The sequence below is a fragment of the Suncus etruscus genome, chromosome X (genome assembly GCF_024139225.1).
Source record: "Suncus etruscus isolate mSunEtr1 chromosome X, mSunEtr1.pri.cur, whole genome shotgun sequence".
Taxonomy (NCBI): domain Eukaryota; kingdom Metazoa; phylum Chordata; class Mammalia; order Eulipotyphla; family Soricidae; genus Suncus; species Suncus etruscus.
The window spans coordinates 65112068-65138237 of NC_064868.1; positions in this window are offsets into that span (position 1 = coordinate 65112068).

Below are 26170 nucleotides of genomic sequence, written 5' to 3' on the forward strand. Positions count from 1 at the left end.
AATGTTTAAAATACAATGCTTATCATTTTTTTTATCATTTCTCTTCTCCCACCTCCTAAACATAATCAACACATTCATGTGGATGTGCTCACTGGGTTGTTTATAGGCAATTAGAAAATCATTGAAAAAAATTATAGAAAAAACAGTTTACATAAAGCATATAGAAAACAACAGTATTCTGGGACCAGAGCAATAGCACAGCAGTAGGGCATTTGCCTTGCACACGGCTGACCAGGAGGGACCTGGGTTCGATCCCAGGCATCCCATATGGTCCTCCAAGCCAGGAAAAATTTCTGAGTGCACAGTCAGGAGTAACCCCTGAGCATCACCGGGTGTGGCCCAAAAACCAAACAAAAACAAAAAACAGTGTTCAGTTGTGGTTTAGCTTTGGCATATTATGTTTGTGTGTAAGCATATGTGTAAGTATATAGGTGTGTGTTTTAAATCTACAGATGCATTTAAGAGTCATCAAACAGGTTGTTTTATTTTTCATACTTGATACTTATCAAATTCCATTCTGTAGTTACATAATTATCATCTATGTATCAGAGCAGTCATTTAGCCAAATATTTACTTTGAATTATATTTTATCTCACTTTTATAGTATGATATAACTAGAAATTTAGTTGTCAGTGCACTCTTACAGAGACCAAAATCTATATTCTTTATATTGGACTATTGCAAACCAATAGTAAAACACATAAAATTTGTTAAGTAAACAATGTTTTTCTCTAGTGCAGAAACATTCGTGATAAAGTTAAAATTATGTTGCACTATACAATCTGATGTTAGCAGTGGTTATTTGGTGGAGGTCTCTAAAAATCTAATCTTCCAGTATCATTTCATCTCTACCCCCAAGTCCTTTTTATTCATTTCACTCTTGTAAAAAAACGTCAATTAAAACTGCACCATAGATTAAAAATATTTAAAGATGCACAGTATCCTTCCATGTTATGGCATTTTCAATCTTGATTTTTTTAAAAAGGCACAGTCTTGGGCCGGAGAGATAGCATGGAGGTAAGGCATTTGCCTTTCATGCAGGAGGTCATCGGTTCGAATCCCGGCGCCCCATATGGTCCCCTGTGCCTGCCAGGAGCAATTTCTGAGCCTGGAGCCAGAAATAACCCCTGAGTACTGCCGGGTGTGACCCAAAAACCACAAAAAAAAAAAAAAAAAAAAAAAAAAGGCACAGTCTTCTCAAAATATTAATTAAATTACATTTTTTAAGTTATTAGCCTAAAAATGGCTTAAACTACAAAAGCATGTGGTTTTGTATGTGTTTGTGTGTCTATGGAATGTGATTAGGCAGTTACAAGAGCTAAGAATAAGCAAGTGGAAAATTGGGATAAGAGAAAATAGATAAAAGTCAATTTCAAGTCTTAACAAATTTTGTTGAATAACATGAATCCATCTAACATTTGTACACAAAAATTATGTTATTTTTTCAATTCAAATGCATGTAATCTAGGTATTTCCAAGAAATAAAAATACCTAATCATTAAGTGCTATGTTATAAATATGCTATTTGCAAAAGCAAGAGGCCCACTTGCCCTTCGAGGCCAAGGAGTGTAGGGCCTAGAATAGAAGAGTTTGGGATGGACAGGAATGAGAAGCAGGAAATTTCACCACCAAAAAGTAAATCTTTGACCTAGTAAGCAAATACGATTTTGTTGTTACTTCTGGATAAAATGTACAAGTCTTCCAGAAATTAGACACTATAACAAAAATGTATCAACCCAAATTTAAATTGTTCACTAGACAGATGGTTAATTATATTCACAGCATTTCACTGGGATGCAGTTTCAAACACCCAGCCAGTTTTATTTGATTAGCTGGTTTCCCAGTTAATGTGTAAAATGACAGTTACTTAGAGCTTTTTTGTTCCCTTCTAAAAATGTATTTTAAATAAGTGTAAATTCTCCTCAGTCAAGGGAATGTCATTGCTGCAGATAAATCATTTGGTCACATGTTACCCAATGTGTAAAGGATGAACGAAAGATTCATCCAACGATGAATGGTCTCTATAGTTCTGAGAAGACCATTGGAACACCTTTTCTCACCAAGCAAAATATTTCATGAACTACCAGCACACTAGATTCCTCCACCGGGGGAAAAAAAAAAAAACAGAGGCTATGCTCAAACCCTGGGTTAAAGTGCTTTGGATGGTCTCTAAAAACACACCTAGCAACCCAACCCGCATAAAAGATCTTTTGAGACTGCAGTCTAGAAAATGAAACAGTTTTGTAAAATGCCATCTAGCAAAGTATACTACCATGTATAGAATTCAACAGTACATTGGGAGCCAAAACCCAGGTATAAGATATGAAAATGACTTATTTTAATAAATAGCTAGACACTCGACAAAAATCAAGGGTGCTGGGTGCTAAAATGAGGATGGGTGCCAATTTTTTTTTAACTTCTAAAAAGGAATACCTTCAGTGATGATGATCCCTAATGAATAAGACAGAAGCTGTCATGCTGAAACCAGGGGCTTCTCAGCAAAACGGTGCCAACTCTGTGGTGGGTTTTCCACACTTCCGTACTGGGGCCAGTTCCCCATGCTTGTTCACTGCCTCCCTTCCCACTGAGTATTGGAGCCCAGAGCTGCCAGTGTTGTGGGGTGCCATAGAGAGAAGCTCCAGAAGCTGCTGGTGGGGGAGGTGTTGATTAGACTGCCACAAAGAGCGGGAAGGGCTGGACAAGTCTCCCTGGGGCTCTAGTAGGGGTGTCCCATACTCTGTGATCACCTGTGCAGTCCTACATGCATGGTCAGTATTTGGTGACAGCAGTTCGCATATTTGCAGCCTTGGCCCCCACTGCCTGGCTTTGGCAACTCAGGGTTCACTCCCTCCTGTCAAAGTGTGAGGTGTCAGTGCTCCTTTCCTTGGGTTTGAAGCTCCCCAGCACCAGCTGGAAAGGAGGCTGCACTAGGCTGGTCCCAGCTGCCCAGCAGTGTGCTTGTGAGCTAGGCTGCTCTGGCCAGGCTCGTCTCCCCTCCCCCCCTACCCCCCCCCCCTCCATCCCCATCACCACCACCCTGGCGCAAGCACAGAGGCCTTTCCTAGATTGCAGTCAGTGCCTGGGGTCTAGCCAGGATCTCTCACCCTCGAGGCCTATCTCTCTCTCTCTGTCTCTGTCTCTCTCTGTCTCTGTCTCTGTCTCTCTGTCTCTCTGTCTCTCTCTCTCTCTCTCTCTCACACACACACACACACACACACACACACACACACACACACACACACACACAACATGCGCGCGCCATTCTCACACAACCGCCTTCCCTTCCGTTTTCCCTTCCTCTTAGTAAGCTCTCCCATCCCTTTCAACACCTGCTGCCGCCCGCCACCCGGAGCCAGCCTGGAAGCAGATGAAAAGGCCGGGTGTGCTGGATGGCAGCGCTCCTACTCACCTCACAGGCCGAGGACTCCCGAGGTGCTCCTCGTTGCCTGGGTCCGGCAGCAGGCTCTGGAGCTAGCGCGGCCGAAGTCGGTGCTCGGCTGCCTCCCGGGCTGCGGCTACTCAAGCCGCTGCCGCCGTTGCTGCTACTGCTGCCTCCACCACCGACGCCTCTGCTTCAGCTCCATGCGCTGGGCCCGCAGGTGGACGCGCCTCTCGATTGATCCCTCCCCGAGGCGCCGCCACCACGATTTGCAAGCTGTCCGGCTCTGCGGGCCTTGGCAACTCGGCGCCTCGGCAGCAGCTCCCGGGGTCTGCTCTTCTCCCGCACCACCGCTCGCTCCTACCCGGGCTACCCCAGGAGCAGACTCCGCTCGCGGCTCCTGAAGCCAGTTCTGTGCTGCAGCTGCTGCAATCCTCGAGTGGGAGCGGAGGAGGGCGGCTGCCACTGTCGCTATCACTGTGAAATCTATTGCTAAATGCTGCTACTGCCGCGACTGCTGTGGTGGCGGCGGCAGCAGCGGCTGCTGCTGATGCTACTGGTTTTCCTACCCGGGTTCTCCTCCTGCTTCGTCTCCCCTCCCTCCTCCTCCCCCTCTTCCCGTCCTCCTCCCCCTCACCTTCTCCTCCCTCTACCTCTTTCTCAGAGCCTCTTCGGGCGCTGCCTGGTCTCCTCTTCTCCCTGAACTGCTTCTGCCCCTTCAGTGAGGTGCCCACAGAGGAATTGCCTCTACTGCCACCATGGATATTACCCCTTCCATTGTTTCCTCCAACAAGGCTGTTCTTGTCTGATACGTTACACACAGACACACAGACACACAGAGACGCGCGCACACACACCTCTTGCTTTCCACTCCCTCCCTCTCCGTTCTCTCCCTTTCCCCTCTCTACAGACTCTCCACCATGTGCCCCTCTCCCATTCTGTCCGTCTGTCTCTCCCTCCCCTCGGCCGACCGAGAGCGCGCACTGCGCGGCCACCTGTCATAAAGGGCGCGCACTCCCCTTCCTCACTCCCACCCCAACCCCCACTCGCATTCTTGCTGCCAGCCCAGTCCACCATGCCACTGGCAATTCTTTCCTCAACAAACACACAGCCAGACCCCTACCCATTTACCCACACCTTTAGGGTAGAGGATGTAGAGAGGGAAGCTCTCAAGTTTGGAGAAGACTATCTCAATGGCTTCTTCCACCAAGCATCTCACCATTCAATCTCTACCTACTCTTAACTTCTGAGCATAGATTCCCAGGATACAGAGTAGTGTTGGAAAGGTTGGATGAAAAGACCATTTCTGCAGCGAAATGAAGAGGGAGACGTTTTTGAAATAAATGAGAGAAGGGAACCTGAGTATGACAGGAAATGGAATCTGTCTGAATACTGAGATTTACAATTCCTTAAGTGGTCATTTTTTTCTGACTATAGAAATCCAAAGGAAACGCAAAGGATTGGAGAGCAACTTAATTAGGACCACTTAGCACTCCTGGAACTAAGACTAGTGGAACCCATAGCAAGAGAGCTAAAGGTTGATGCTGGAAAAGAAAGGGATTGTAAAACTAAACTATTTTTGTATGTATTTGCCCCAGTAAACCATTGCCAAAGCACAGGTTCTCCAGTGTGAGGGTTTCTCCAATACTACAGCTGCTGCCTTGTTTTCCATTGCCAGCTAGGTCTAAGTTGCCTTAACAAGTTTGAGTTACTCTTCGTGGGTCTTCATTGCTGAGCTATAAGTTTTCTATCTGGGCATAGGGTGACTTTCAAAGATCCCCCTCTCTGTGCCTTAGTTTCTGCCATTCTACCTTCTTGAAACACTCATCCCTTTTCCCTTCTTTTTATTTTTTAAACTTTTGGGGCCACACCCTAATTCTTGACTGCAATCAGGCATCACTCCTGGTAGGGCTTATGGACAATATAGGGTGTCAGGGATCGAACCTGAGGTGGCTGCAAGCAAATTAAGTGTCGTACTTTCTGTCCTATCTTCCAGACCCATCCCTTTCTTTTTAATGTACGGGACTCATTTTTAAGTAATAGCTCATGTTAGATAAAATTCCACATGTTGAGTCCATATTATATTTTATTTAATATATCAAACATAATTTTATTGCTCTCATTTTACAGGTGATAGAATTGAGCCTCAATGTGATATATTTACTGAGAATAGAGACATTTGTTGCTTGGTTTTGGCCATACCTGCCTTGTTGCAGGGCTACTCTCAGCTCATTGCTTAGATGTCATTCATGATGATACTGAAAGGACCATGTAAAGCCTATGATATGCAAATCTATTTCTTTGGCTCCAACATACTATCTTCCTTATCTTTATCAGGCACTGTACAAATTTATTTGCATCTTTCAGTCACTAGGGTAGATATGAATAAACATAAAATTAGATCTCCACCCTCAAAACCAAAGTCAAACAAAAAATGTAAACAAGTAAAATCCCACCCATCATCAGTCTCAATAGCCACAATGTCATTTTCCTATTGATAGAAAGCCAATTGTTCTCACTTGTATTAACTTATATGTTATACTTGTTATACATACTATATTTTGTATATCCATATACAGACTACAAAAAAACGTACCTGTAGTTAAACTTAATGTAAGGGTGGACCAAAATCCAACCTGACTAGTAATCTTTTACTCTTTTTAAGAAAAATGTATTTAAAGTATCATGATTTACAAAGTTATTCATAATTGGGGCTTATGTACCAATCCACCACTAGTGTCAATCTCCCTCTACATATGTTCTCAGAATCTATCCCATTATAACCACCCTATTAGAACTAAACTCTAATTAAGCAATGGTGAAATTTTATGATGGTCCACTTATAATATTGTTATAAAATGTTTGGCATATTTTATGTTTTATTTTGCTCATGAAATTCTATAGCTTGCTTCCTTGAAATCTTAAAACAGAGAAACAAATAGCCTATTGGGTAAGCTCATTGTCCTATGGAAGCAAAGTTGAGCTGCAACAGCTGGACCAACTAATCAAGACAGCTGAGCAAAGTGTTCACTCTTTTTCAAGAAGTTCTGGGATATTCTGCTTCCATTTACCAGAATATTTGGATGGCCTGGCTGCTGTGCTCAAAGACAACACAGACAGTTTTTCTCATACAGCACTTTCTCACCATAAATGTTTTAAATGTGCTGGGACAGGGTGAGTGGCTGAAAAGTAGGGGAATACAGGCTAGAGAAAATGCTTTCACCTCAATGTATTTTTAAAATAAAATTTTGATCTTTTACCATTGACTTATAATATAAAATCTCTGCATTTGTTTTTGGTTGGTTGGTTGGTTGGTCAATATTTTAGTTTTAGGGCCACATCTGGCAGTACTCAGAAGATACTCTTGGATCTGTGCTCCTGGATTGCTCCTGGGTGACTAGGGGAAACCATAAAAAATACTTGGGGATGAAGCTAGGTCATCCCTGTTCAGGGCAAGTGCCTTTGTACTATTCCTCCAGCACCAGCATTACTTTTCTAAAAGACAGTTATTTGGAACTGAAGAAGTAAGTTCTGAGCATCACAACTTTCTGTGAACAATTTTTCATTTTTTTCTTTTATTTAAACACCATGATTACAAAGTAGTTCATGATTGCGCTTTCAACCATACAATGTACAACACTTTTCAGTGCAAATTTCCAGCCACCAATGTCCCTAGTGTCCCTCCAACCCTCATCATATATGCCGACATTTTACCTTTTTCTTCCTTAAAAACATTTTTATTAAAAAATAAAAATCACACATTTTTTCATCTACCAGTGGCATATAAATCTATAGAATTTTAGTCCTGTGAACCATAGTGGAAGGATGTTGACATTTTTTTTCTTTTTTTTTTAAATTTATTTAAACACCTTAATTACATACATGATTGTGTTTGGGATTCAGTCATGTAAAGAACACCACCCATCACCAGTGCAACATTCCCATCACCAATGTCCCAAGTCTCCCTTCGCCCCACCGGACCCCCGCCTGTACTCTAGACAGGCTCTCCATTTTCCTCATACATTCTCATTATTAGGACAGTTCAAAATGTAGTTATTTCCCTAACTAAACTCATCACTCTTTGTGGTGAGCTTCCTGAGGTGAGCTGCAACTTCCAGCTCTGTTCTCTTTTGTGTCTGAAAATTATTATTACAAGGGTGTCTTTCATTTTTCTTAAAACCCATAGAAGAGTGAGACCATTCTGCGTTTTTATCTCTCTCTCTCTGACTTATTTCACTCAGCATAATAGATTCCGTGTACATCCATGTATAGGAAAATTTCATGACTTCATCTCTCCTGACAGCTGCATAATATTCCATTGTGTATATGTACCACAGTTTCTTTAGCCATTCATCTGTTGAAGGGCATCTTGGTTGTTTCCAGAGTCTTGCTATGGTAAATAGTGCTGCAATGAATATAGGTGTAAGGAAGGGGTTTTTGTATTGTATTTTTGTGTTCCTAGGGTATATTCCTAGGAGTGGTATAGCTGGATCGTATCGGAGCTCGATTTCCAGTTTTTGGAAGAATCTCCATATCGCTTTCCATAAAGGTTGAACTAGACTGCATTCCCACCAGCAGTGGATAAGAGTTCCTTTCTCTCCATATCCCCGACAACACTGTTTATTCTCATTCTTTGTGATGTGTGCCATTCTCTGGGGTGTGAGGTGGTATCTCATCGTTCTTTTGATTTGCATCTCCCTGATGATTAGTTATGTGGAACATTTTTTCATGTGTCTTTTGGCCATGTGTATTTCTTCTTTGTCAAAGTGTCTGTTCATTTCTTCTCCCCATTTTTTGATGGGGTTAGATGTTTTTTTCTTGTAAAGTTCTGTCAGTTCCTTGTATATTTTGGAGATTAGCCCCTTATCTGATGGGTATTGGGTGAATCGTTTCTCCCACTCAGTGGGTGGCTCTTGTATCCTGGGCACTATTTCCTTTGAGGTGCAGAAGCTTCTCAGCTCAATATATTCCCATCTGTTAATCTCTGCTTTCACTTGCTTGGAGAGTGCAGTTTCCTCCTTGAAGATGCCTATAATGTCCTGGAGTGTTTTGTGTATGTGCTGTTCCACATAACTTATGGTTTTGGGGCTGATATCGAGGTCTTAAATCCATTTGGATTTTACCTTCGTACATGATGTTAGCTGGGGGTCTAAGTTCAATTTTTTGCAAGTGGCTATCCAATTGTGCCAACACCACTTGTTGAAGAGGCTTTCCCTGCTCCATTTAGGATTTCCCGCTCCTTTATCAAAAATTAGGCGGTTGTATGTCTGGGGAACATTTTCTGAGTATTCAAGCCTATTCCACTGATCTGAGGACCTATCCTTATTCCAATACCATGCTGTTTTGATAACTGTTTCTTTGTAGTACAGTTTAAAGTTGGAGAAAGTAATTCCTCCCATATTCTTTTTCCCAATGATTGCTTTAGCTAATCGAGGGTGTTTATTGTTCCAAATGAATTTCAAAAGTGTCTGATCCACTTATTTGAAGAATGTCATGGGTATCTTTAGAGGGATGGCATTAAATCTGTATAATGCCTTGGGGAGTATTGCCATTTTGATTATGTTAATCCTGCCAATCCATGAGCAGGGTATGCGTTTCCATTTCCGTGTGTCCTCTCTTATTTCTTGGAGCAGAGTTTTATAGTTTTTTTTGTATAGGTCCTTCACATATTTAGTCAAGTTGATTCCAAGATATTTGAGTTTGTGTGGCACTATTGTGAATGGGGTTGTTTTCTTAATGTCCATTTCATCCTTATTACTATTGGTGTATAGAAAGGCCATTGATTTTTGTGTGTTAATTTTGTAGCCTGCCACCTTGCTATATGAGTCTATTGTTTCTAGAAGCTTTTTGATAGAGTCTTTAGGGTTTTCTAAATAGAGTATCATGTCATCTGCAAACAGTGAGAGCTTGACTTCTTCCTTTCCTATCTGGATTCCCTTGATATACTTTTCTTGCCTAACCGCTATAGCAAGTACTTCCAGTGCTATGTTGAATAGGAGTGGTGAGAGAGGACAGCCTTGTCTTGTGCCAGAATTTAGAGGGAAGGCTTTTAGTTTTTCTCCATTGAGGATAATATTTGCCACTAGCTTGTGGTAGATGGCCTTCACTATATTGAGAAAGTTTCCCTCCATTCCCATCTTGCTGAGAGTTTTGATCAAGAATGGGTGTTGGACCTTATCAAATGCTTTCTCTGCATCTATTGATATGATCATGTGGTTTTTATTTTTCTTGTTATTGATGTTGTGTATTATGTTGATAGATTTACGGATGTTAAACCAGCCTTGCATTCCTGGGATGAAACCTACTTGATCGTAGTGGATGATCTTTTTAACGAGGCATTGAATCCTATTTGCCAGGATTTTGTGGAGGATCTTTGCATCTGCATTCATCAGTGATATTGGTCTGTAATTTTCTTTTTTGGTAGCCTCTGTCTGGTTTGGGTATCAAGGTGATGTTGGCTTCATAAAAGCTATTTAGAAGTGTTTCTGTTTGTTCAATTTTATGAAAGAGTCTTGCCAAGATTGGCAGTAGTTCCTCTTGGAAAGTTTGATAATATTCATTAGTGAATCCATCTGGACCTGGGCTTTTGTTTTTCGGCAGACATTTAATTACTGTTTTAATTTCATCAATGGTGATGGTGGTGTTTAGATATGCTACATCCTCTTCCTTCAACCGTGGAAGATTATAAGAGTCCAAGAATTTATCCATTTCTTCCAGGTTCTCATTTTAGTGGCGTAGAGTTTCTCAAAGTAGTTTCTGATTACCCTTTGAATCTCTGTCATATCAGTAGTGATCTCTCCTTTTTCATTCCTGATACGAGATATCAAGTTTCTCTCTCTCTTTCTTTGTTAGGTTTGCCAGTGGTCTATCAATCTTGTTTATTTTTTCAAAGAACCAACTTCTGCTTTCGTTGATCTTTCGGATTGTTTTTTGAGTTTCCACTTCGTTGATTTCTGCTCTCAGCTTTGTTATTTCCTTCTGTCTTCCTATTCTTGGGTCCTTTTGTTGAGCACTTTCTAGTTCTATTAGCTGTGTCATTAAGCTACTCAGGTAAGCTCCTTCTTCCTTCCTGATGTGTGCTTGCAAAGCTATAAATTTTCCTCTCAGTACTGCTTTTGCTGTGTCCCATAAGTTCTGAGAGTTTGTGTCTTTATTGTCATTTGTTTCCAGGAACCTTTTGATTTCCTCCTTGATTTCATCTCGGACCCACTGGTTATTGAGCATGAGGCTGTTTAACTTCCAGGTGTTAAAGTGTTTCTTCTGAGTCCCTTTGGAGTTCACAAATAATTTCAGACCCTTGTGGTCAGCGAAGGTAGTCTGCAAAATTTCTATCCTCTTGATCTTATGGAGGTATGTTTTATGTGCCAGCATATTGTCTATCCTGGAGAATGTCCCATGTACATTGGAGAAGAATGTGTATCCAGGTTTCTGGGGATGGAGTGTCCTATATATATCCACTAGGCCTCTTTCTTCCATTTCTCTCCTCAGGTCTAGTATATTCTTGTTGGGTTTCAGTCTGGTTGACCTATCAGTGTTGACAAAGCCGTGTTAAGGTCCCCCACAATTATTGTGTTGCTGTTGATATTATTTTTCAGATTTGTCAACAGTTGTATTAAATATTTTGCTGGCCCCTCATTCGGTGCATATATGTTTAGGAGAGTGAATTCTTCCTGCTCTACGTACCCCTTGATTAATATAAAATGTCCATCTTTGTCCCTTACAACCTTCCTGAGTATAAAGTTTGCATTATCTGATATTAGTATGGCCACTCCAGCTTTTTTATGGGTGTTGTTTGCTTGGATAATTTTTCTCCAGCCTTTTATTTTGAGTCTATGTTTGTTCTGAGTATTCAGGTGCGTTTCTTGTAGGCAGCAGAAGGTTGGATTGAGTTTTTTGATCCATTTAGCCACTCTGTGTCTCTTAACTGGTGCATTTAATCCATTGACGTTGAGAGAAAGAATTGTCCTGGGATTTAACGCCATCTTTCTTGCAAAATTTGGTGTGTCTTTTGGGTAGTCTTGTCTTAGATTAGGTCTTTCAGTTTTTCTCTTAAGACTGGTTTTGTGTCTGTGAAGTTTCTGAGCTGTTTTTTGTCTGTGAAGCCATGTATCCTTCCATCATACCGGAAAGTGAGTTTTGCTGGGTATAGTGTTCTGGGTGAAGCATTCATTTCATTCAGTCTTGTCACAATATCCCACCACTGCTTTCTGGCATTGAGTGTTTCTGGTGACAGGTCTGCTGTAAATCTCAGGGAAGCTTGATTGAACGTGATTTCCCCTTTTGATCTTGCTGTTTTCAGAATTCTGTCTCTATCTGTGGGATTTGTCATTGTGACTAGGATGTGTCTTGGGGTGGTTTTTCTGGGGTCTCTTTTGGTTGGTACTCTTCGGGCATGCAGGATTTGATCACATATATTCTTTAGCTCTGGAGTTTCTCTTTAATGATGTTCTTGACCATTGATTCTTACTGGAAATTTTCTTCCTGGGTCTCTGGGACTCCAATGATTCTTTTTTTTTTTTTTTTTTTTTAATTATGAGAACAAGGGTGCAAAGAAAGAGGACAAGGTAAAGTTACAGTGGAAGGAGAATCACCCATAACATAATTCTCAGAAGTCCCCTTGCTGATATCTTAACTTTGAAATTTCAGCCAAAGAACATTAAGATAAATAAGACAGAATCCATGTACAATTACTTTGTTCCTCAAGTCCCCAGATTGTAACCCATTATAATATTTCTTAACAGTACACAAGGCAATCTAAAGCCATAAAACTTACGTAACTCCTTAAACATTACAGGCATAGTATTTTCTTACATTTCCATATACATGCATATTAGCTTAAGTTAACCTCAAATTTTAAGTGAGTTCTTTTTAAGGATTAGAGTCAAAGGAGCACAGTAAAAATGGTGTTAGAGTGGCAATTGTTGTTTGCATAGGCCCACCAAAATATGAGGGGACATGGAAAGAAATAACGTTGGCCTAAATACAAAGAGATCAGAACCCTGAAGTTTCTTGGCACAAGACGAAGTCTAGGCTCCAGGCAAGCTAGATCGTCCAATCCAATACATTGTCTGTAGTGCCAACACACTTTTATTTTTCACACAGTCTCCGTTGTTGGTATCATGTTTCTGTATTAAAGATCCTGGAATCTGCATATCTTACATTGAAGTCAGGATGTGGAGCATCCTCTCCTTTCACCTCACAATCAAAGGGCAATGCAGGGAGCCCTGTCCTGTAAGCAGGTCGTTGTTGTTGTTAAGTCTTCTCAGTGTTAAGGGAAGTCTCTTTTGAGCAGGTCGAAGTCTGAGCAGTGTAGGTCTTCCGTGGTAGAGGATTGCTTCCAGGTGATGTTATAGACCAGCCTGGATGTTTCGTGGATGGCTTTCCTGGTTCAGGGGAGAATGGAATATGCCCTTTCTTCTGATGTCTGTGCCAGGTCGTTATGTCAATGTTCAGGGTGTAAGGTTACTTTGCACTACAAGATTTGTGTGTTCCAATCTCTATTAGATAGGACCTTATTTGTATTTATACTATTTTCCCATTTTAATGTGCCTATGCAAATAAGAAGCAATGCCACATAGTGTTATTGGCGCATATGGGGGCCATAAGAACAATTACAATGATTCCCAAGACATGGTTCAATCATAAGCATTAAACTGGGGGACTCTTCCACCAAAATTCCTTGTTAAACAGCTCAAAAAGAGAAGATAAAAAGTGGTTAGAATCATCACTGTATAAGACAACATTTAGTAAGAATTATAGCTGTCAGAGAAAAAACACAAAATATTCTAAAGAAATACGTGTCCATTTTATGTATCTTGAAAAAGTTTGGGGTTGTCACACACAATGCACAGCTTTGGACTGTGATTAGGATTGTACATTACTGAAGTTAAAAAGAGTAAACTAGGTAAGTGATGTTTGAGAGGGGGTTAGAGAGTTAAGGAGTAAAAAAGAGCTTTGTAGGGGTGTGGGGAAGGGGAGAATACAAAATAAACATTCTGTATACGGAAAACATTACATAAGAATAAGGAATATTCTGAATACATGAAGTACATGAAGTACGTGCGGGGGCGTAAGCCCCCGCGCGGTTCTGTAGTTCTTGGATGCCTAGGGAGGAATTTCTCACCCCCTCTCCCCAGGGCCCGATTAACCAGGCGTGGCCCTGAAGACCCGCCTGGTGTGGGGGAAATCATGCTCGCCTGGACAACGTGGTCAGCCCAGGGGTCCTATGGCTAGCTGTCCTGCCCAGAGCCCCCAACATACCAGTCAAAAGCCCACGAAATCCTGGCATGTGGAGTGTTCTGAGCCCAGCCAAGCCTCTGTAGTTCTTGGATGCCTAGGGAGGAATTTCTCACCCCCTCCCCCCAGGGCCCGATTAACCAGGCGTGGCCCTGAAGACCCGCCTGGTGTGGGGGGAATCTTGTTCCCCTGGACTAAGTGGTCAGCCCAGTGGTCCTATGGCTAGCTGTCCTGCCCAGAGCCCCCAACATACCAGTCAAAAGCCCACGAAATCCTGGCATGTGGAGTGTTCTGAGCCCAGCCAAGCCTCTGTAGTTCTTGGATGCCTAGGGAGGAATTTCTCACCCCCTCCCCCCAGGGCCCAATTAACCAGGCGTGGCCCTGAAGACCCGCCTGGTGTGGGGGGAATCTTGTTCCCCTGGACTAAGTGGTCAGCCCAGGGGTCCTATGGCTAGCTGTCCTGCCCAGAGCCCCCAACATACCAGTCAAAAGCCCACGAAATCCTGGCATGTGGAGTGTTCTGAGCCCAGCCAAGCCTCTGTAGTTCTTGGATGCCTAGGGAGGAATTTCTCACCCCCTCCCCCCAGGGCCCGATTAACCAGGCGTGGCCCTGAAGACCCGCCTGGTGTGGGGGGAATCTTGTTCCCCTGGACTAAGTGGTCAGCCCAGGGGTCCTATGGCTAGCTGTCCTGCCCAGAGCCCCCAACATACCAGGCAAACACACCAAGAAATCCTGGCATTCGGAGTGTTCTGAGCCCAGCCAAGCCTCTGTAGTTTTTGGATGCCTAGGAAGGAATTTCTCACCCCCTCCTCCCAGGGCCCGATTAACCAGGCGTGGCCCTGAAGATCTGCCTAGTGTGGGGGAAATCATGCTCGCCTGGACAAAGTGGTCAGCCCAGGGGTCCTATGGCTAGGTGTCCTGCCCAGAGCCCCCAACATACCAGGCAAACACACCAAGAAATCCTGGCATTCGACTCCAATGATTCTTAAGTTGTTTCTGTTGATCTTATCATAGACTTCTATTTTCATCTGTTCCCATTCTTTGACTAATTTTTCCATTGTCTGCTCATTTGCTTTAAGTTTTTTGTCCAATCTCTCCTGCTGTATGGAATTGTTATGTATCTCATCTTCCACAGCACCAAGTCTATTCTCAGCTTCTGATACCCTGTCCCAGAGCTTATCCATTTTGTCATTCACTTCGTTTACTGACTTTTTCAGTCCTGTTAGTTGACATGTTATTTCAGTTTGGAGTTTTGTGATTTCTGTCTTCATATTTTCTTGGTTCTTATTAGTGTTCTGTTCAACTCGATCCATGGTTTCTTGGAGTCCGTTGAGCATCTTCCATATTGCTAGTCTAAAGTCCTTATCTGAGAGGTTGATTAGTTGGTTGGTTATTATCTGGTCCTCAGAATTGTCATCTTCATTCTCTATGTCTGATGCTGGCCTGCGTTGTTTCCCCATTGTCACACTTGTATTGTCGGTTTTTCTACGTGTTGTGGTGGAATTCATTGTCTATATGATGCAGGCAGCACACTCCTCTGGCTCCTCCCTTTCTGGATGGGCTGACTTGCCTCTAAGGGAGGGGATTCCTCCGTGGATGAAGCCTCACACTGGGTCAAATCTTAGGCCCGAGCATGCAACAGAGAAGACAGTCCAGAGAGAAATGTTTGCTTCTGTGATATAGCGCCGTTCTTAGTGTGATTTTTCCTTCTTGTTGCAATGGAGTTCTTTCCTTAGAAAGAGTGCACGGCCACGTAGCGAAGCGGACCTGCCGTGCTCCGCAGGAGCCTCTTTTTGCCCCACTCGCAAGAGTTTCACGCAAGAGGACAGTAGACAGACATAGACAGGTCACACTCACAGTTTTTCACAGTTGGGCCCCACTGGGCCGGTGTACTTTCGTGGATTTTCCCCGCCTGGTGTCACACACAGGGAGCCGGTTTTGCAAAGCTTAGCCAGTTTTCATGCTCTGTAGTCCCTCCCTGAAAATGGCGTCTGGGCGAGCGAGGTTTCTGGAGCCTCTTTTTGCCCCACTCGCAAGAGTTTCACGCAGGAGGACAGTAGACAGACATAGACAGGTCACACTCACAGTTTTTCACAGTTGAGCCCCACTGGGCCGGTGTACTTTCGCGGATTTTCCCCACCTGGTGTCACACACAGGGAGCCGGCTTTTGCAAAGCTTTGCAGGTTTTCATGCTCTGTAGTCCCTCCCTGAAAATGGCGTCTGGGCGAGCGAGGTTTCTGGAGCCTCTTTTTGCCCCACTCGCAAGTGTTTCACGCAAGAGGACAGTAGACAGACATAGACAGGTCACACTCACAGTTTTTCACAGTTCGGCCCCACTGGGCCGGTGTACTTTCACGGATTTTCCCTGCCTGGTGTCACACACAGGGAGCCGGCTTTTGCAAAGCTTAGCCGGTTTTCATGCTCTGTAGTCCCTCCCTGAAAAATCAGGATGTTGACATTTTGGTTATGGCAGTGGTAAGAGTACATCCTTAAAACATATAAACATTTACATTCTTGTAAACTTCATTCTTGTAAATGATTTACAATCTTGTAAACTTCAATTAAAACAAATTTTAGAGTATATCTTCATCCCTGTGTAAGTGAATTTTTTGATCCATTTCTCCTCTCTATTCATCTTTCGCGCTTATGATTATCAGATTATTTAGGGTGTCCATGATATATTTTATTGTATTTTCCAGTTCATTTGTTTTGGCTTTTCATATTAGACATATGAGTGAAGCCATATGCTCATTTATTTCCTGTCTTATTTCACTTAACATAATCACTTCAAGTTCTAATCATGTTGTCAGAAAAGTCACAGTTTTTTCCTTTTAATATGTAAATAGTATTCCACTAAGTATATACTATAACTTCTTTATTCAGGCATCAATCAACATTTATGTTGTTTCCATATTTTGGTTACCATAAACATCCTGGCTGTATATGCGAGGATGCTCTTAGCACAAAGGTGCCAATATCCTTTTTAAAGGGATGTTTTCTTGTCTTTAAATAAATGCCTCAGAGTGATATTGCTGGATTATATGTTTATTTTTTTTTGTTTGGGAGATATACACAGCTGTGCCCAGGGGGTGCTCTTATTTCTGTGCTAAGGTAGAGAAATGTCAATCCCGGGAATGTCATCCCAGTAGTTCTAAGGGGGACATGCTGTACTAGGAATCAAACCCAGGTTTAATACTTGCCAGGTAAGCATAGCTCCAAATTTTTTTAAGCTCTTTATAAATGCGTCTAACCTGATTTTAATCTTTGGCACCACATAATGTTCTTTGAGCACCACCAGGCGTGATCCCTGAGTTAAGAACCAGGAGTAAGCCCTGAACACAGCTGAACGTAGTCCTCAAACAGTAAAAATATGATTTATGTCATTAGTAACAAAAATATCATTGCTTGTGTTTAATATATTATTGTTAAAATTATATGCTTTTGTGTGAGTTTTTGTCTGTTTTGGCAGGTCACTGCGTGGTGTGGCTCTCTAACTCTCACAGTTTAAAATTTAAAATTTTGGCTCTTTGTGTCAAACTTGTTTGCCACCCCTGATCTATGCATTTGGTGTGGAATTCAGGTGTTCTCTCTTTTTGAATGGTGAGGGTTTCTTTTTCTTTTTAATCTGGTATTGCTTAACATTCTTTTTTAATGTCTTCCACAGTTTTATTTTTATAGCATTAGACCTTATTTTTCAACCTTTTTATTTCTTCTTTTTTATATTAAAAAACCCTTCACCAGTCAACATTCCCATCACCAATATTCCATGTGTCCCTCCTCCCCACCCCACCCCGGCCTGTACTCTAGACAGGCTTTCTACTTCCCTCATTCAGTCACATGTTGTAGTTCTCAGTGTAATTATTTCTGTAACTGCACCAACAACCTCTGTGGTGAGCTTCATGTCGGGAGCTGGATCCTCCAGTTCTCCTCTATTTTGTCTTTGAGAATCATTACACAAATGTTTTTTATTTTTCTCAAAACCCATAAATGAGTGAGACCATTCTGTGTTTATCTCACTCCCTCTGACTTATTTCACTCAGCATAATAAATTCCATATACATCCATGTATAGGAAAATTTCATGACTTCATCTCTTCTGATGGCTGCATAGTATTCCATTGTATATATGTACCATAGTTTCGCCATTCATCTATTGACAGGCATCTAGTCTGTTTCCAGTGTCTGGCTATTGTAAACAATGCTGCAATGAATATAGGTGTAAGGAAGGGATTTTTGTATTGTATTTTTGTATAGCTCCAAATTAAAAAAAATCTTTAAAAAAACAAAAGGAGGGGCCGGAGGGGCAGGGCATTTGCATTGTATGTGGCTGAACTAGGACAAACAGTAGTTAAATCCCCCAGCATCCTATATAGTCCCCAAAGCCAGGAGGGATTTCTGAAGGCATAGCTAGGAGTAACCCTTGAGTGTCACCAGGTATGGCCCAAAAATCCAAAAAAATATTAAAAGGAGGGCCAGAGAGATGGCATGAATGTAGGGCATTTGTCTCGCATGCAGTAGGACAGAGGTTTGAATCCCAGCATCCCATGTGGTTCCCCGAGCCTGCCAGGAGCGATTTCTGAGCATAGAGCCAGGAGTAACCCCTGAACGGCATTGGGTATAACCCAAAAACAAACAATTTATATATAATGGAATATTGTGTATTCTAATGAATGCATCTATTTATGTTACTATGAGAAACATATACTGCATCCTGTCTCCATAATATTTCCAGCATTTGATGTTTATTGGCTTTTATATACCATGCATTTTCACAGGTATAGGATTATATCTCTTTAAGGTTTGGTTTGCATTTATCAAATAGATTATACTAAATATTTTTCATTTGCTCTTGGACATCTGTTTACCTTCTTTGGAGAAGTGCCTAATTATACCTTTGTTATAGTGTGAATTGTATATATATATATATATTTGTATATATATTATGTATATATAACTGAATACAACCCCTTTTGGGGTACATGATGTGTAAATATCTTTCCCAGCCATAGGTTGCCTTTTGCTTTTGTACTACTTTCATTTCTTCATAAAAGAATTTTAGTTTGGTGTACTTTTATCTGTTTATATATGCATTTATTTCCCTTGCCACTGAAGTTGAGTCTTCATTGATATCTTTGAGGTTCTATCATAGCAATGAGATAATAATACATTTTTCTGCTATTTTATTGGCTTAGATATCATAGAGAAATCTTTATTCATTTTTGAGTTAAATTTTCATGTTGTGGGGCCGGCGAGGTGGTGCTAGAGGTAAGGTGTCTTCCTTGCAAGCACTAGCCAAGGAAGGACCTCAGTTTGATCCCCTGGCGTCTCATATGGTCCCCCCAAGCCAGAGGCAATTTCTGAGTGCTTAACCAGGAGTAACCCCTGAGCATCAAACAGGTGTGACCCAAGTAACCAAATAATTTTTTTTCATGCTGTATTATGCTTAATTACTTTCAGATTTTGGCTATAGTGAATAGTGCTGCAATTAACATAAAGATGCAGGTACTTTTCTACATTGTGTTTTTTGAATTCTAAGATACCTAGCTAGAAGTGGTATAGCTGGATAATACTGAAGTCCTGTTTCTGTTTTTTGAGGAATATTTATAGAATTTTTTTGTTTTTTTTTTTTCGGGCCACACCCATTTGATGCTCAGGGGTTACTCCTGGATAAGCGCTCAGAAATTGCCCCTGGCTTGGGGGGACCATATGGGACGCAGTGGGATCGAACGACGGTCCTTAATTGGTTAGCAGTTGAAAGGCAGTCACCTTACTTCTAGTGCCACCTCGCTGGCCCCCCTTTTTTTATTTATAGAATTTTCAAAAAAGGCTGGACCACTCATCATTTCAACCAGCAGAGAATAAGTGTCCTTTTCTTCCTGCATCTGTGCTATCATTGGTTAGTTGTTCTTTTCCTTTGGTTTTGATATTTTTAAATAATACCTTTATTTAAGCACCATGATTACAAACCTGTGTGTAGTTGGGTTTCAGTCATAAAAAGGACACCACCCTTCATCAGTACATTCCCACCACCAATACCCTACGTCTATTTTCCTCCCCAACCCCATTTCTGTATTCAAGACATACATTCTACTTCTCTCACTTATTAACAGTGTCATGATAGTTGTTAATGTAGTCTTTCCTAACTGCACTCAACCCTTTTTGTGTTAAGCTTCATATCGTGGCCAGTCCTTCCATCCCTCATCTCTACAGTCTGTAGGTATTATTGAATAATGTCTTTTATTTTCCGTAAAACACATAGATGAGTGAGACTATTCTATGTCTATCCCTTTCCCTTACTTATTTCACTCCGCATAATAGTTTCTATGTTCATCCATGTATAGGAAAATTTCATGACTTCTTCTCTCCTGACGGCTGCCTAATATTCCATTGTGTATATGTACCACTGTTTTTTTAGTCATTCATCTGTTGTAGGCATCTTGGTTGTTTCCAGATTGTAAATAGCGCTAGAATAAATATAGGTGTGAGAAGGCATGTTTGTATTGCGTTTTTGTGTTCCAAAGGTATATCCCTAGAAGAGGTAGGACTGATCATATGGGAGCTCAATTTCCAGTTTTTGGAAGAATCTCTATGTTATTTTCCAGAAAGACTGGACGAGATGGCATTACCACCAACAGGAAATGAGAGTTCCTTTCTTTACACATCATCACAAGCACTGATTGTTCTTGTTCTTTATGATGTGTGCCAGACTCTGGCATGAGATGATACTTCATTGTTGTTTTGATTTGTGTCTCCCTGATGGAACATTCTTTAATGTGCCTTTTGTCCATGTGCATTTCTTATTTGATGAAGTATCTGTCAGTTCTCTCCATTTTTGGTGGAGTTAGATATATTTCTTGTTCAGTTCTGTCAGTACCTTGTATATATTCTATATTATCTCCTTATTTATCAAATACATAGTTTCTAACATTTTGTGGGTGGCTTTTGTACCCTCGTCATTATTTCATTTGAGATGCAGAAGCTTCTCGGCTTAATATAGTCCCATTTGTTTATCACTGCTTCAAATGTTTGGACAATGATGTTTTCTCATTGAAGATTATTTTAACCTCACTGTCATGGAGTGTTATTTTTTTACCTACATGTTGTTTTATATACCTTATGTTTTCAAGTCTGATACTAACGTCTTTAATCCATTTGGATTTAACATTTTTGCATAGTTAGATGGAGGTCTTTTTTGCATGCGGCTGACCAGTTATCCCAACACCGCTTGTTGAAGAAGTTTTCCTTGCTCCATTTTGCATTTATTGACCCTTTATCAAAAATTAATTGGTTGTATCTAGGGAACATTCTCAGAATACTCAAGTCTATTCCATTAACTTGAAGGTCTGTATTTATTCCAAAACCATGATGTTTTAATGACTATTGCTTTGTAATACAATTGAAAGCTGGAGTAAGTTATGCATCCCATATTCCTTTTTCAAAGGGATGCTCTAGTTATTTGTGGATGTTTATTGGTCCAAATGAATTTCAATTGTATTTAATCCATTTATTTGAAGAATGTCATGGGTATCCCTAGAAGGATTGCAATAAACCTGTACAATACTTTGGGGAGCGTTGCCATGTAATTATTTTAATCCTCTCAATCCATGAGCAGAGAAGTTGTCTCCATTTCCTTGTGTCCTATTTTATTCTTGTCTTTTGTTTGTTTGTTTGTTTTGGGTCACACCAGGTGATGCTCAGAGGTTACTCCAGGCTATGCGCTCAGAAATTGCCCCTGGCTCAGGAGACCATATGTGAATTAGGGGTTCGAATCCAGGACTGTCCTGAGCAGTTGCATGCAAGGGAAACACCCTACTGCGGGGCTATCACTCCAGCCCCCTATTATATTACATTTTGTCTCATGCTGTTTTTTATTTATTTATTTAAACAACTTGATTACATACATGATTGTGTTTGGGTTTCAGTCATGTAAAGAACACCACCCATCACCAGTGGAACATTCCCATCACCAATGTTCCAAATCTCCCTCCTCTCCACCCAACCCCTGCCAGTACTCTAGACAGGCTTTCTATTTACCTCGTATATTCTCATTATTAGGTTAGTTCAAAAAGTAGTTATTTCTCTAACTAAACCCATCCCTTTTTGTGACCTGTAACTTCCAGCTTCTTTCTCTTTTGTGTCTGAAAGTTATTATTGCAAGAATGTCTTTCATTTTTCTTAAAACCCATAGATGAGTGAGACCATTACGCGTCTTTCTCTCTCTCTGAATTATTTCACTCAGCATAATAGATTCCATTTACATCCATGTATAGGAAAATTTCATAACTTCACCTCTCCTTACAGCTGCACAATATTCCATTGTGTATATGTACCACAGTTTCTTTAGCCATTCATCTGTTGAAGGGTATCTTGGCTGTTTCCACAGTCTTGCTATGGTAAATAGTGCTACAATGAACATAGGTGTAAGGAAGGGGTTTTTGTATTGTATTTTTGTGTTCCTAGGGTACATTCCTAGGAGTGGTATAGCTGGGTCATGTGGGAGCTCAATTTCCACTTTTCAGAGGAATCTCCATATTGCTTTTCATAGAGGTTGCACTAGATGGCATTCCCACCAGCAGTGGATAAGAGTTCCTTTCTCTCCACATCCCCGCCAACACTGCTTGTTCTCATTCTTTGTAATGTGTGCCAATCTCGGGGTGTGAGGTGGTACCTCATAGTTGTTTTAATTTGCATCTCCCTGAAGATTAGTGATGTGGAGCATTTTTATGTGTCTTTTGGCCATTTATATTTCTTCTTTGTCAAAGTGTCTGTCCATTTCTTCTCCCCATTTTTGATGGGATTAGATGTTTTTTTCTTGTAAAGTGCTGTCAGTGACTTGTATATTTTGGAGATTACTGCCTTATCTGATGGGTATTGGGTAAATAGTTTCTCCCACTCAGTGGGGGGCTCTTGTATCCTGGGTGCTATATCCTTTCAGGTGCAGAAGCTTCTCATTTTAATATATTCCCATCTGTTAATCTCTATTTTCACTTCCTTGGAGAGTGCAGTTTCCTTCTTCAAGATGCCTTTAGTCTCAATGTTCTGGAGGGATTTACCTACGTGTTGTTCTATATATCTTATGGTTTCAGGTCTGATATCGAGGTCTTTTATCCATTTGGATTTTACCTTCATAAATGATGTGAGCTGGGGGTCTAAGTTTAATTTTTTGCAAGTGGCTAGCCAGTTGTACCAACACCACTTGTTGAAGAAGCTTTCTTTACTCCATTTAGGATTTCTTGCTCCTTTATCAAAAATTAGATGATTGTATGTCTGGGGAACATTCTCTGAGTATTCAAGCATATTCCACTGATCTGAGGGTCTGTCTTTATTCCAATACCATGCTCTTTTGATAACTATTGCTTTGTAGTACAGTTTAAAGTTGGGGAAAGTAATTCCTCCCATATTCTTTTTAACAATGATAGTTTTAACTATTCTAGGGTGTTTATTGTTCCAAATGAATTTCAGAAGTGCTTGATCCACTTCTTTAAAAGAATGTCATGGGTATCTTTAGAGGGATAGCATTAAATCTGTACAATGCTTTGGGAACTATTGCCATTTTAATTATGTTAATCCTGCCAATCCATGAGCATGGTATATGCTTCCATTTCCGTGTGTCCTCTGTTATTTCTTCGAGCAGAGTTTTATAGTTTTCTTTGTATAGTTCCTTCACATTTTTAGTCAAGTTAATTCCAAGATATTTGAGTTTGTGTGGCACTATTGTGAATGGGATTGTTTTCTCTAATGTACATTACTTCCTTATTACTATTGGTGTATAGAAAGGCCATTGATTTTTGTGTGTTAATTTTATAGCCTGCCACCTTGCTATATGAGTCTATTGTTTCTAGAAGCGTTTTGGTAGAGACTTTAAGGGTTTTCTAAGTAGAGTATCATGTCTGCTGCAAACAGCGAGAGCTTAACTTCTTCCTTTCCTATCTGGATTCCCTTGATATCTTTTTCTTGCCTAATTGCTATAGCAAATACTTCCAGTGCTATGTTGAATAGGAGTGGTGAGAGAGGGCAACCTTGTCTTGTGCCAGAATTTAGAGGAAAGGCTTTCAGTTTTTCTCCATGAGGAAAATATTTGCCTCTGGCTTGTGGTAGATGGCCTTAACTATATTGAGAAAGCTTCCTTCCATTCCCATCTTACTGAGAGTTTTGATCACGAATGGGTGTTGGACCTTATCAAATGCTTTCTCTGCATCTATTGATATGATCATGTGGTTTTTATTTTTCTTGTTATTGATGTTGTGTATTATGTTGATAGATTTACGGATGTTAAACCAGCCTTGCATTCCTGGGATGAAACCAACTTGATCGTAGTGGATGATATTCTTAATGAGGTATTGAATCCTATATGCCAGGATTTTGTTGACGATCTTTGCATCTGCATTCATCAGCGATATTGGTCTATAATTTTCTTCTTTGGTAGCATCTCTGTCTTTTTTAGGTATCAAGGTGATGTTGGCTTCATAAAATCTATTTGGAAGTGTTCCTGTTTTTTTCGATTTCATGAAAGAGTCTTGCCAGGATTGGTAGTAGTTCCTCTTGAAAGGTTTGAAAGAATTCATTAGTAAATCCATCTTGGCCTGGAATTTTGTTTTTGGGCAGACATTTGATTACTGTCTTAATTTCCTCAATAGTTATGGGTGTGTTTATATATGCTGCATCTTCTTCATTCAACCGTGGAAGATTATAAGAGTCCAAGAATTTATCCATTTCTTCCAGGTTCTTATTTTTAGTGGCATAGAGTTTCTCAAAGTAGTTTCTGATTACCCTTTAAATCTCTACCATATCAATGGTGATCTCTCCTTTTTCATTCCTAATATGAGTTATCAAGTTTCTCTCTCTTTCTTTGTTAGTTTTGCCAGTGGTCCCTCAATCTTGTTTATTTTTTCAAAGAACCAGCTTATGCTTTCGTTGATCTTTTTTGGATTGTTTTTCGGGTTTCCACTTCATTGATTTCCTCTCTCAGCTTTGTTATTTCCTTCTGCCTCCCTATTTTTGGGTCATTTTGCTAAGCACTTTCTAATTCTATGAGCTGTGTCATTAAGTTATTCAGATATGCCCCTTCTTTCCTGATGTGTGCTTGCAAAGCTATAAATTTTCCTCTCAGTACTGCTTTTGCTGTGTCCCATAGGTTCTGACAGTTTGTGTCTCCATTGTCATTTGTTTTCAGGAAGGTTTTCATTTCCTCTTTGATTTCATCTCAGACCCATTGGTTATTAAGTATTTGGCTGTTTAACTTCCAGGTATTAAAGTTTTTCTTCTGTGTCCCTTTGTTGTTCACATATAATTTCAGGGCCTTGTGGTCAGCGAAGGTAGCCTGCAAATTTTCTATCCTCTTGATATTATGGAGGTATGTTTTATGTGCTAGCATGTACTCTATCCTGGAGAATGTACATTAGAAAATAAAGTGTATCCAGGCTTCTGGGTTGGATTGTCCTGTATATATCTACTAGGCCTCTTTCTTGCATTTCTCTTTTCAGGTCTAGTATATTCTTGTTGGGTTTCAGTCTGGTTAACCTCTCAAGTGTTGACAATGCCGTGTTGAGGTCTCCCACAATTATTGTGTTGTTATTGATATTATTTTTCAGATTTTTCAACAATGCTGGCCCCTCATTTGGTGCATATATGATTAGGAGAGTGATTTCTTCCTGCTGTACCTATTCCTTGATTAATACAAAATGTCCATCTTTGTCCCTTACAACTTTCCAAAGTATGAAGTTTGCATCATCTGATATTAGTATGGCCACTCCTGCTTTTTTATCAGTGTTGTATACTTGGATAATTTTCCTCCAGCCTTTTATTTTGAGTCTATGTTTGTTCTGACTCTTCAGGTTCGTTTTTTGTAGGCAGCAGAAGGTTGGATTGAGTTTTTTGATCCATATAGCCACTCTGTGGCTCTTAACTGGTGCATTTAGTCCATTGACATTGAAAGAAAGAATTTTCCTGGGAGTTAGTGCCATCTTTATATCGAAGTTTGGTGTGTCTGTTGGTCAGTGTTGTCTTAAAGTAGGCCGTTCTGTTTTTCTTTTAAGAATGGTTTTGAGTCTGTAAAGTTTCTGATCTGTTGTTTGTCTGTGAAACCGTGTATTTTTTCTTCAAACCTGAAATGAGTTTTGCTGTGTGAAGTATTCTAGGCGAAGCATTTATTTCATCGAGAGTTGTCATTATGTCCCACCACTGCCTTCTGGCCCTGAGTGTTTCCAGTGACAGGTCTGCAGTAAATCTCAAGGATGTTCCCTTGAATGTAATTTTTCTTTTCGATCTTGCTGCTTTCAGAATTCTGTCTCTATCTGTGGGATTAGTCATTGTGACTAGGATGTGTCTTGGGGTGTTTTTTCTGTGGTCTCTCTTAGTTGGTACTCTTTGGGCATGCAGGTTTTGATTGCATGTATTCATTAGCTCTGGTAGTTTCTCTTTAATGATGTTCTTGACCGTTGAATCTTCCTGGAGATTTTCTTCCTGGGTCTCTGGGACTCCAATGATTCTTAAGTTATTTATGTTGAGCTTACCATAGACTTCTATTTTCATCTGTTCCCATTCTTTGAGTAATTT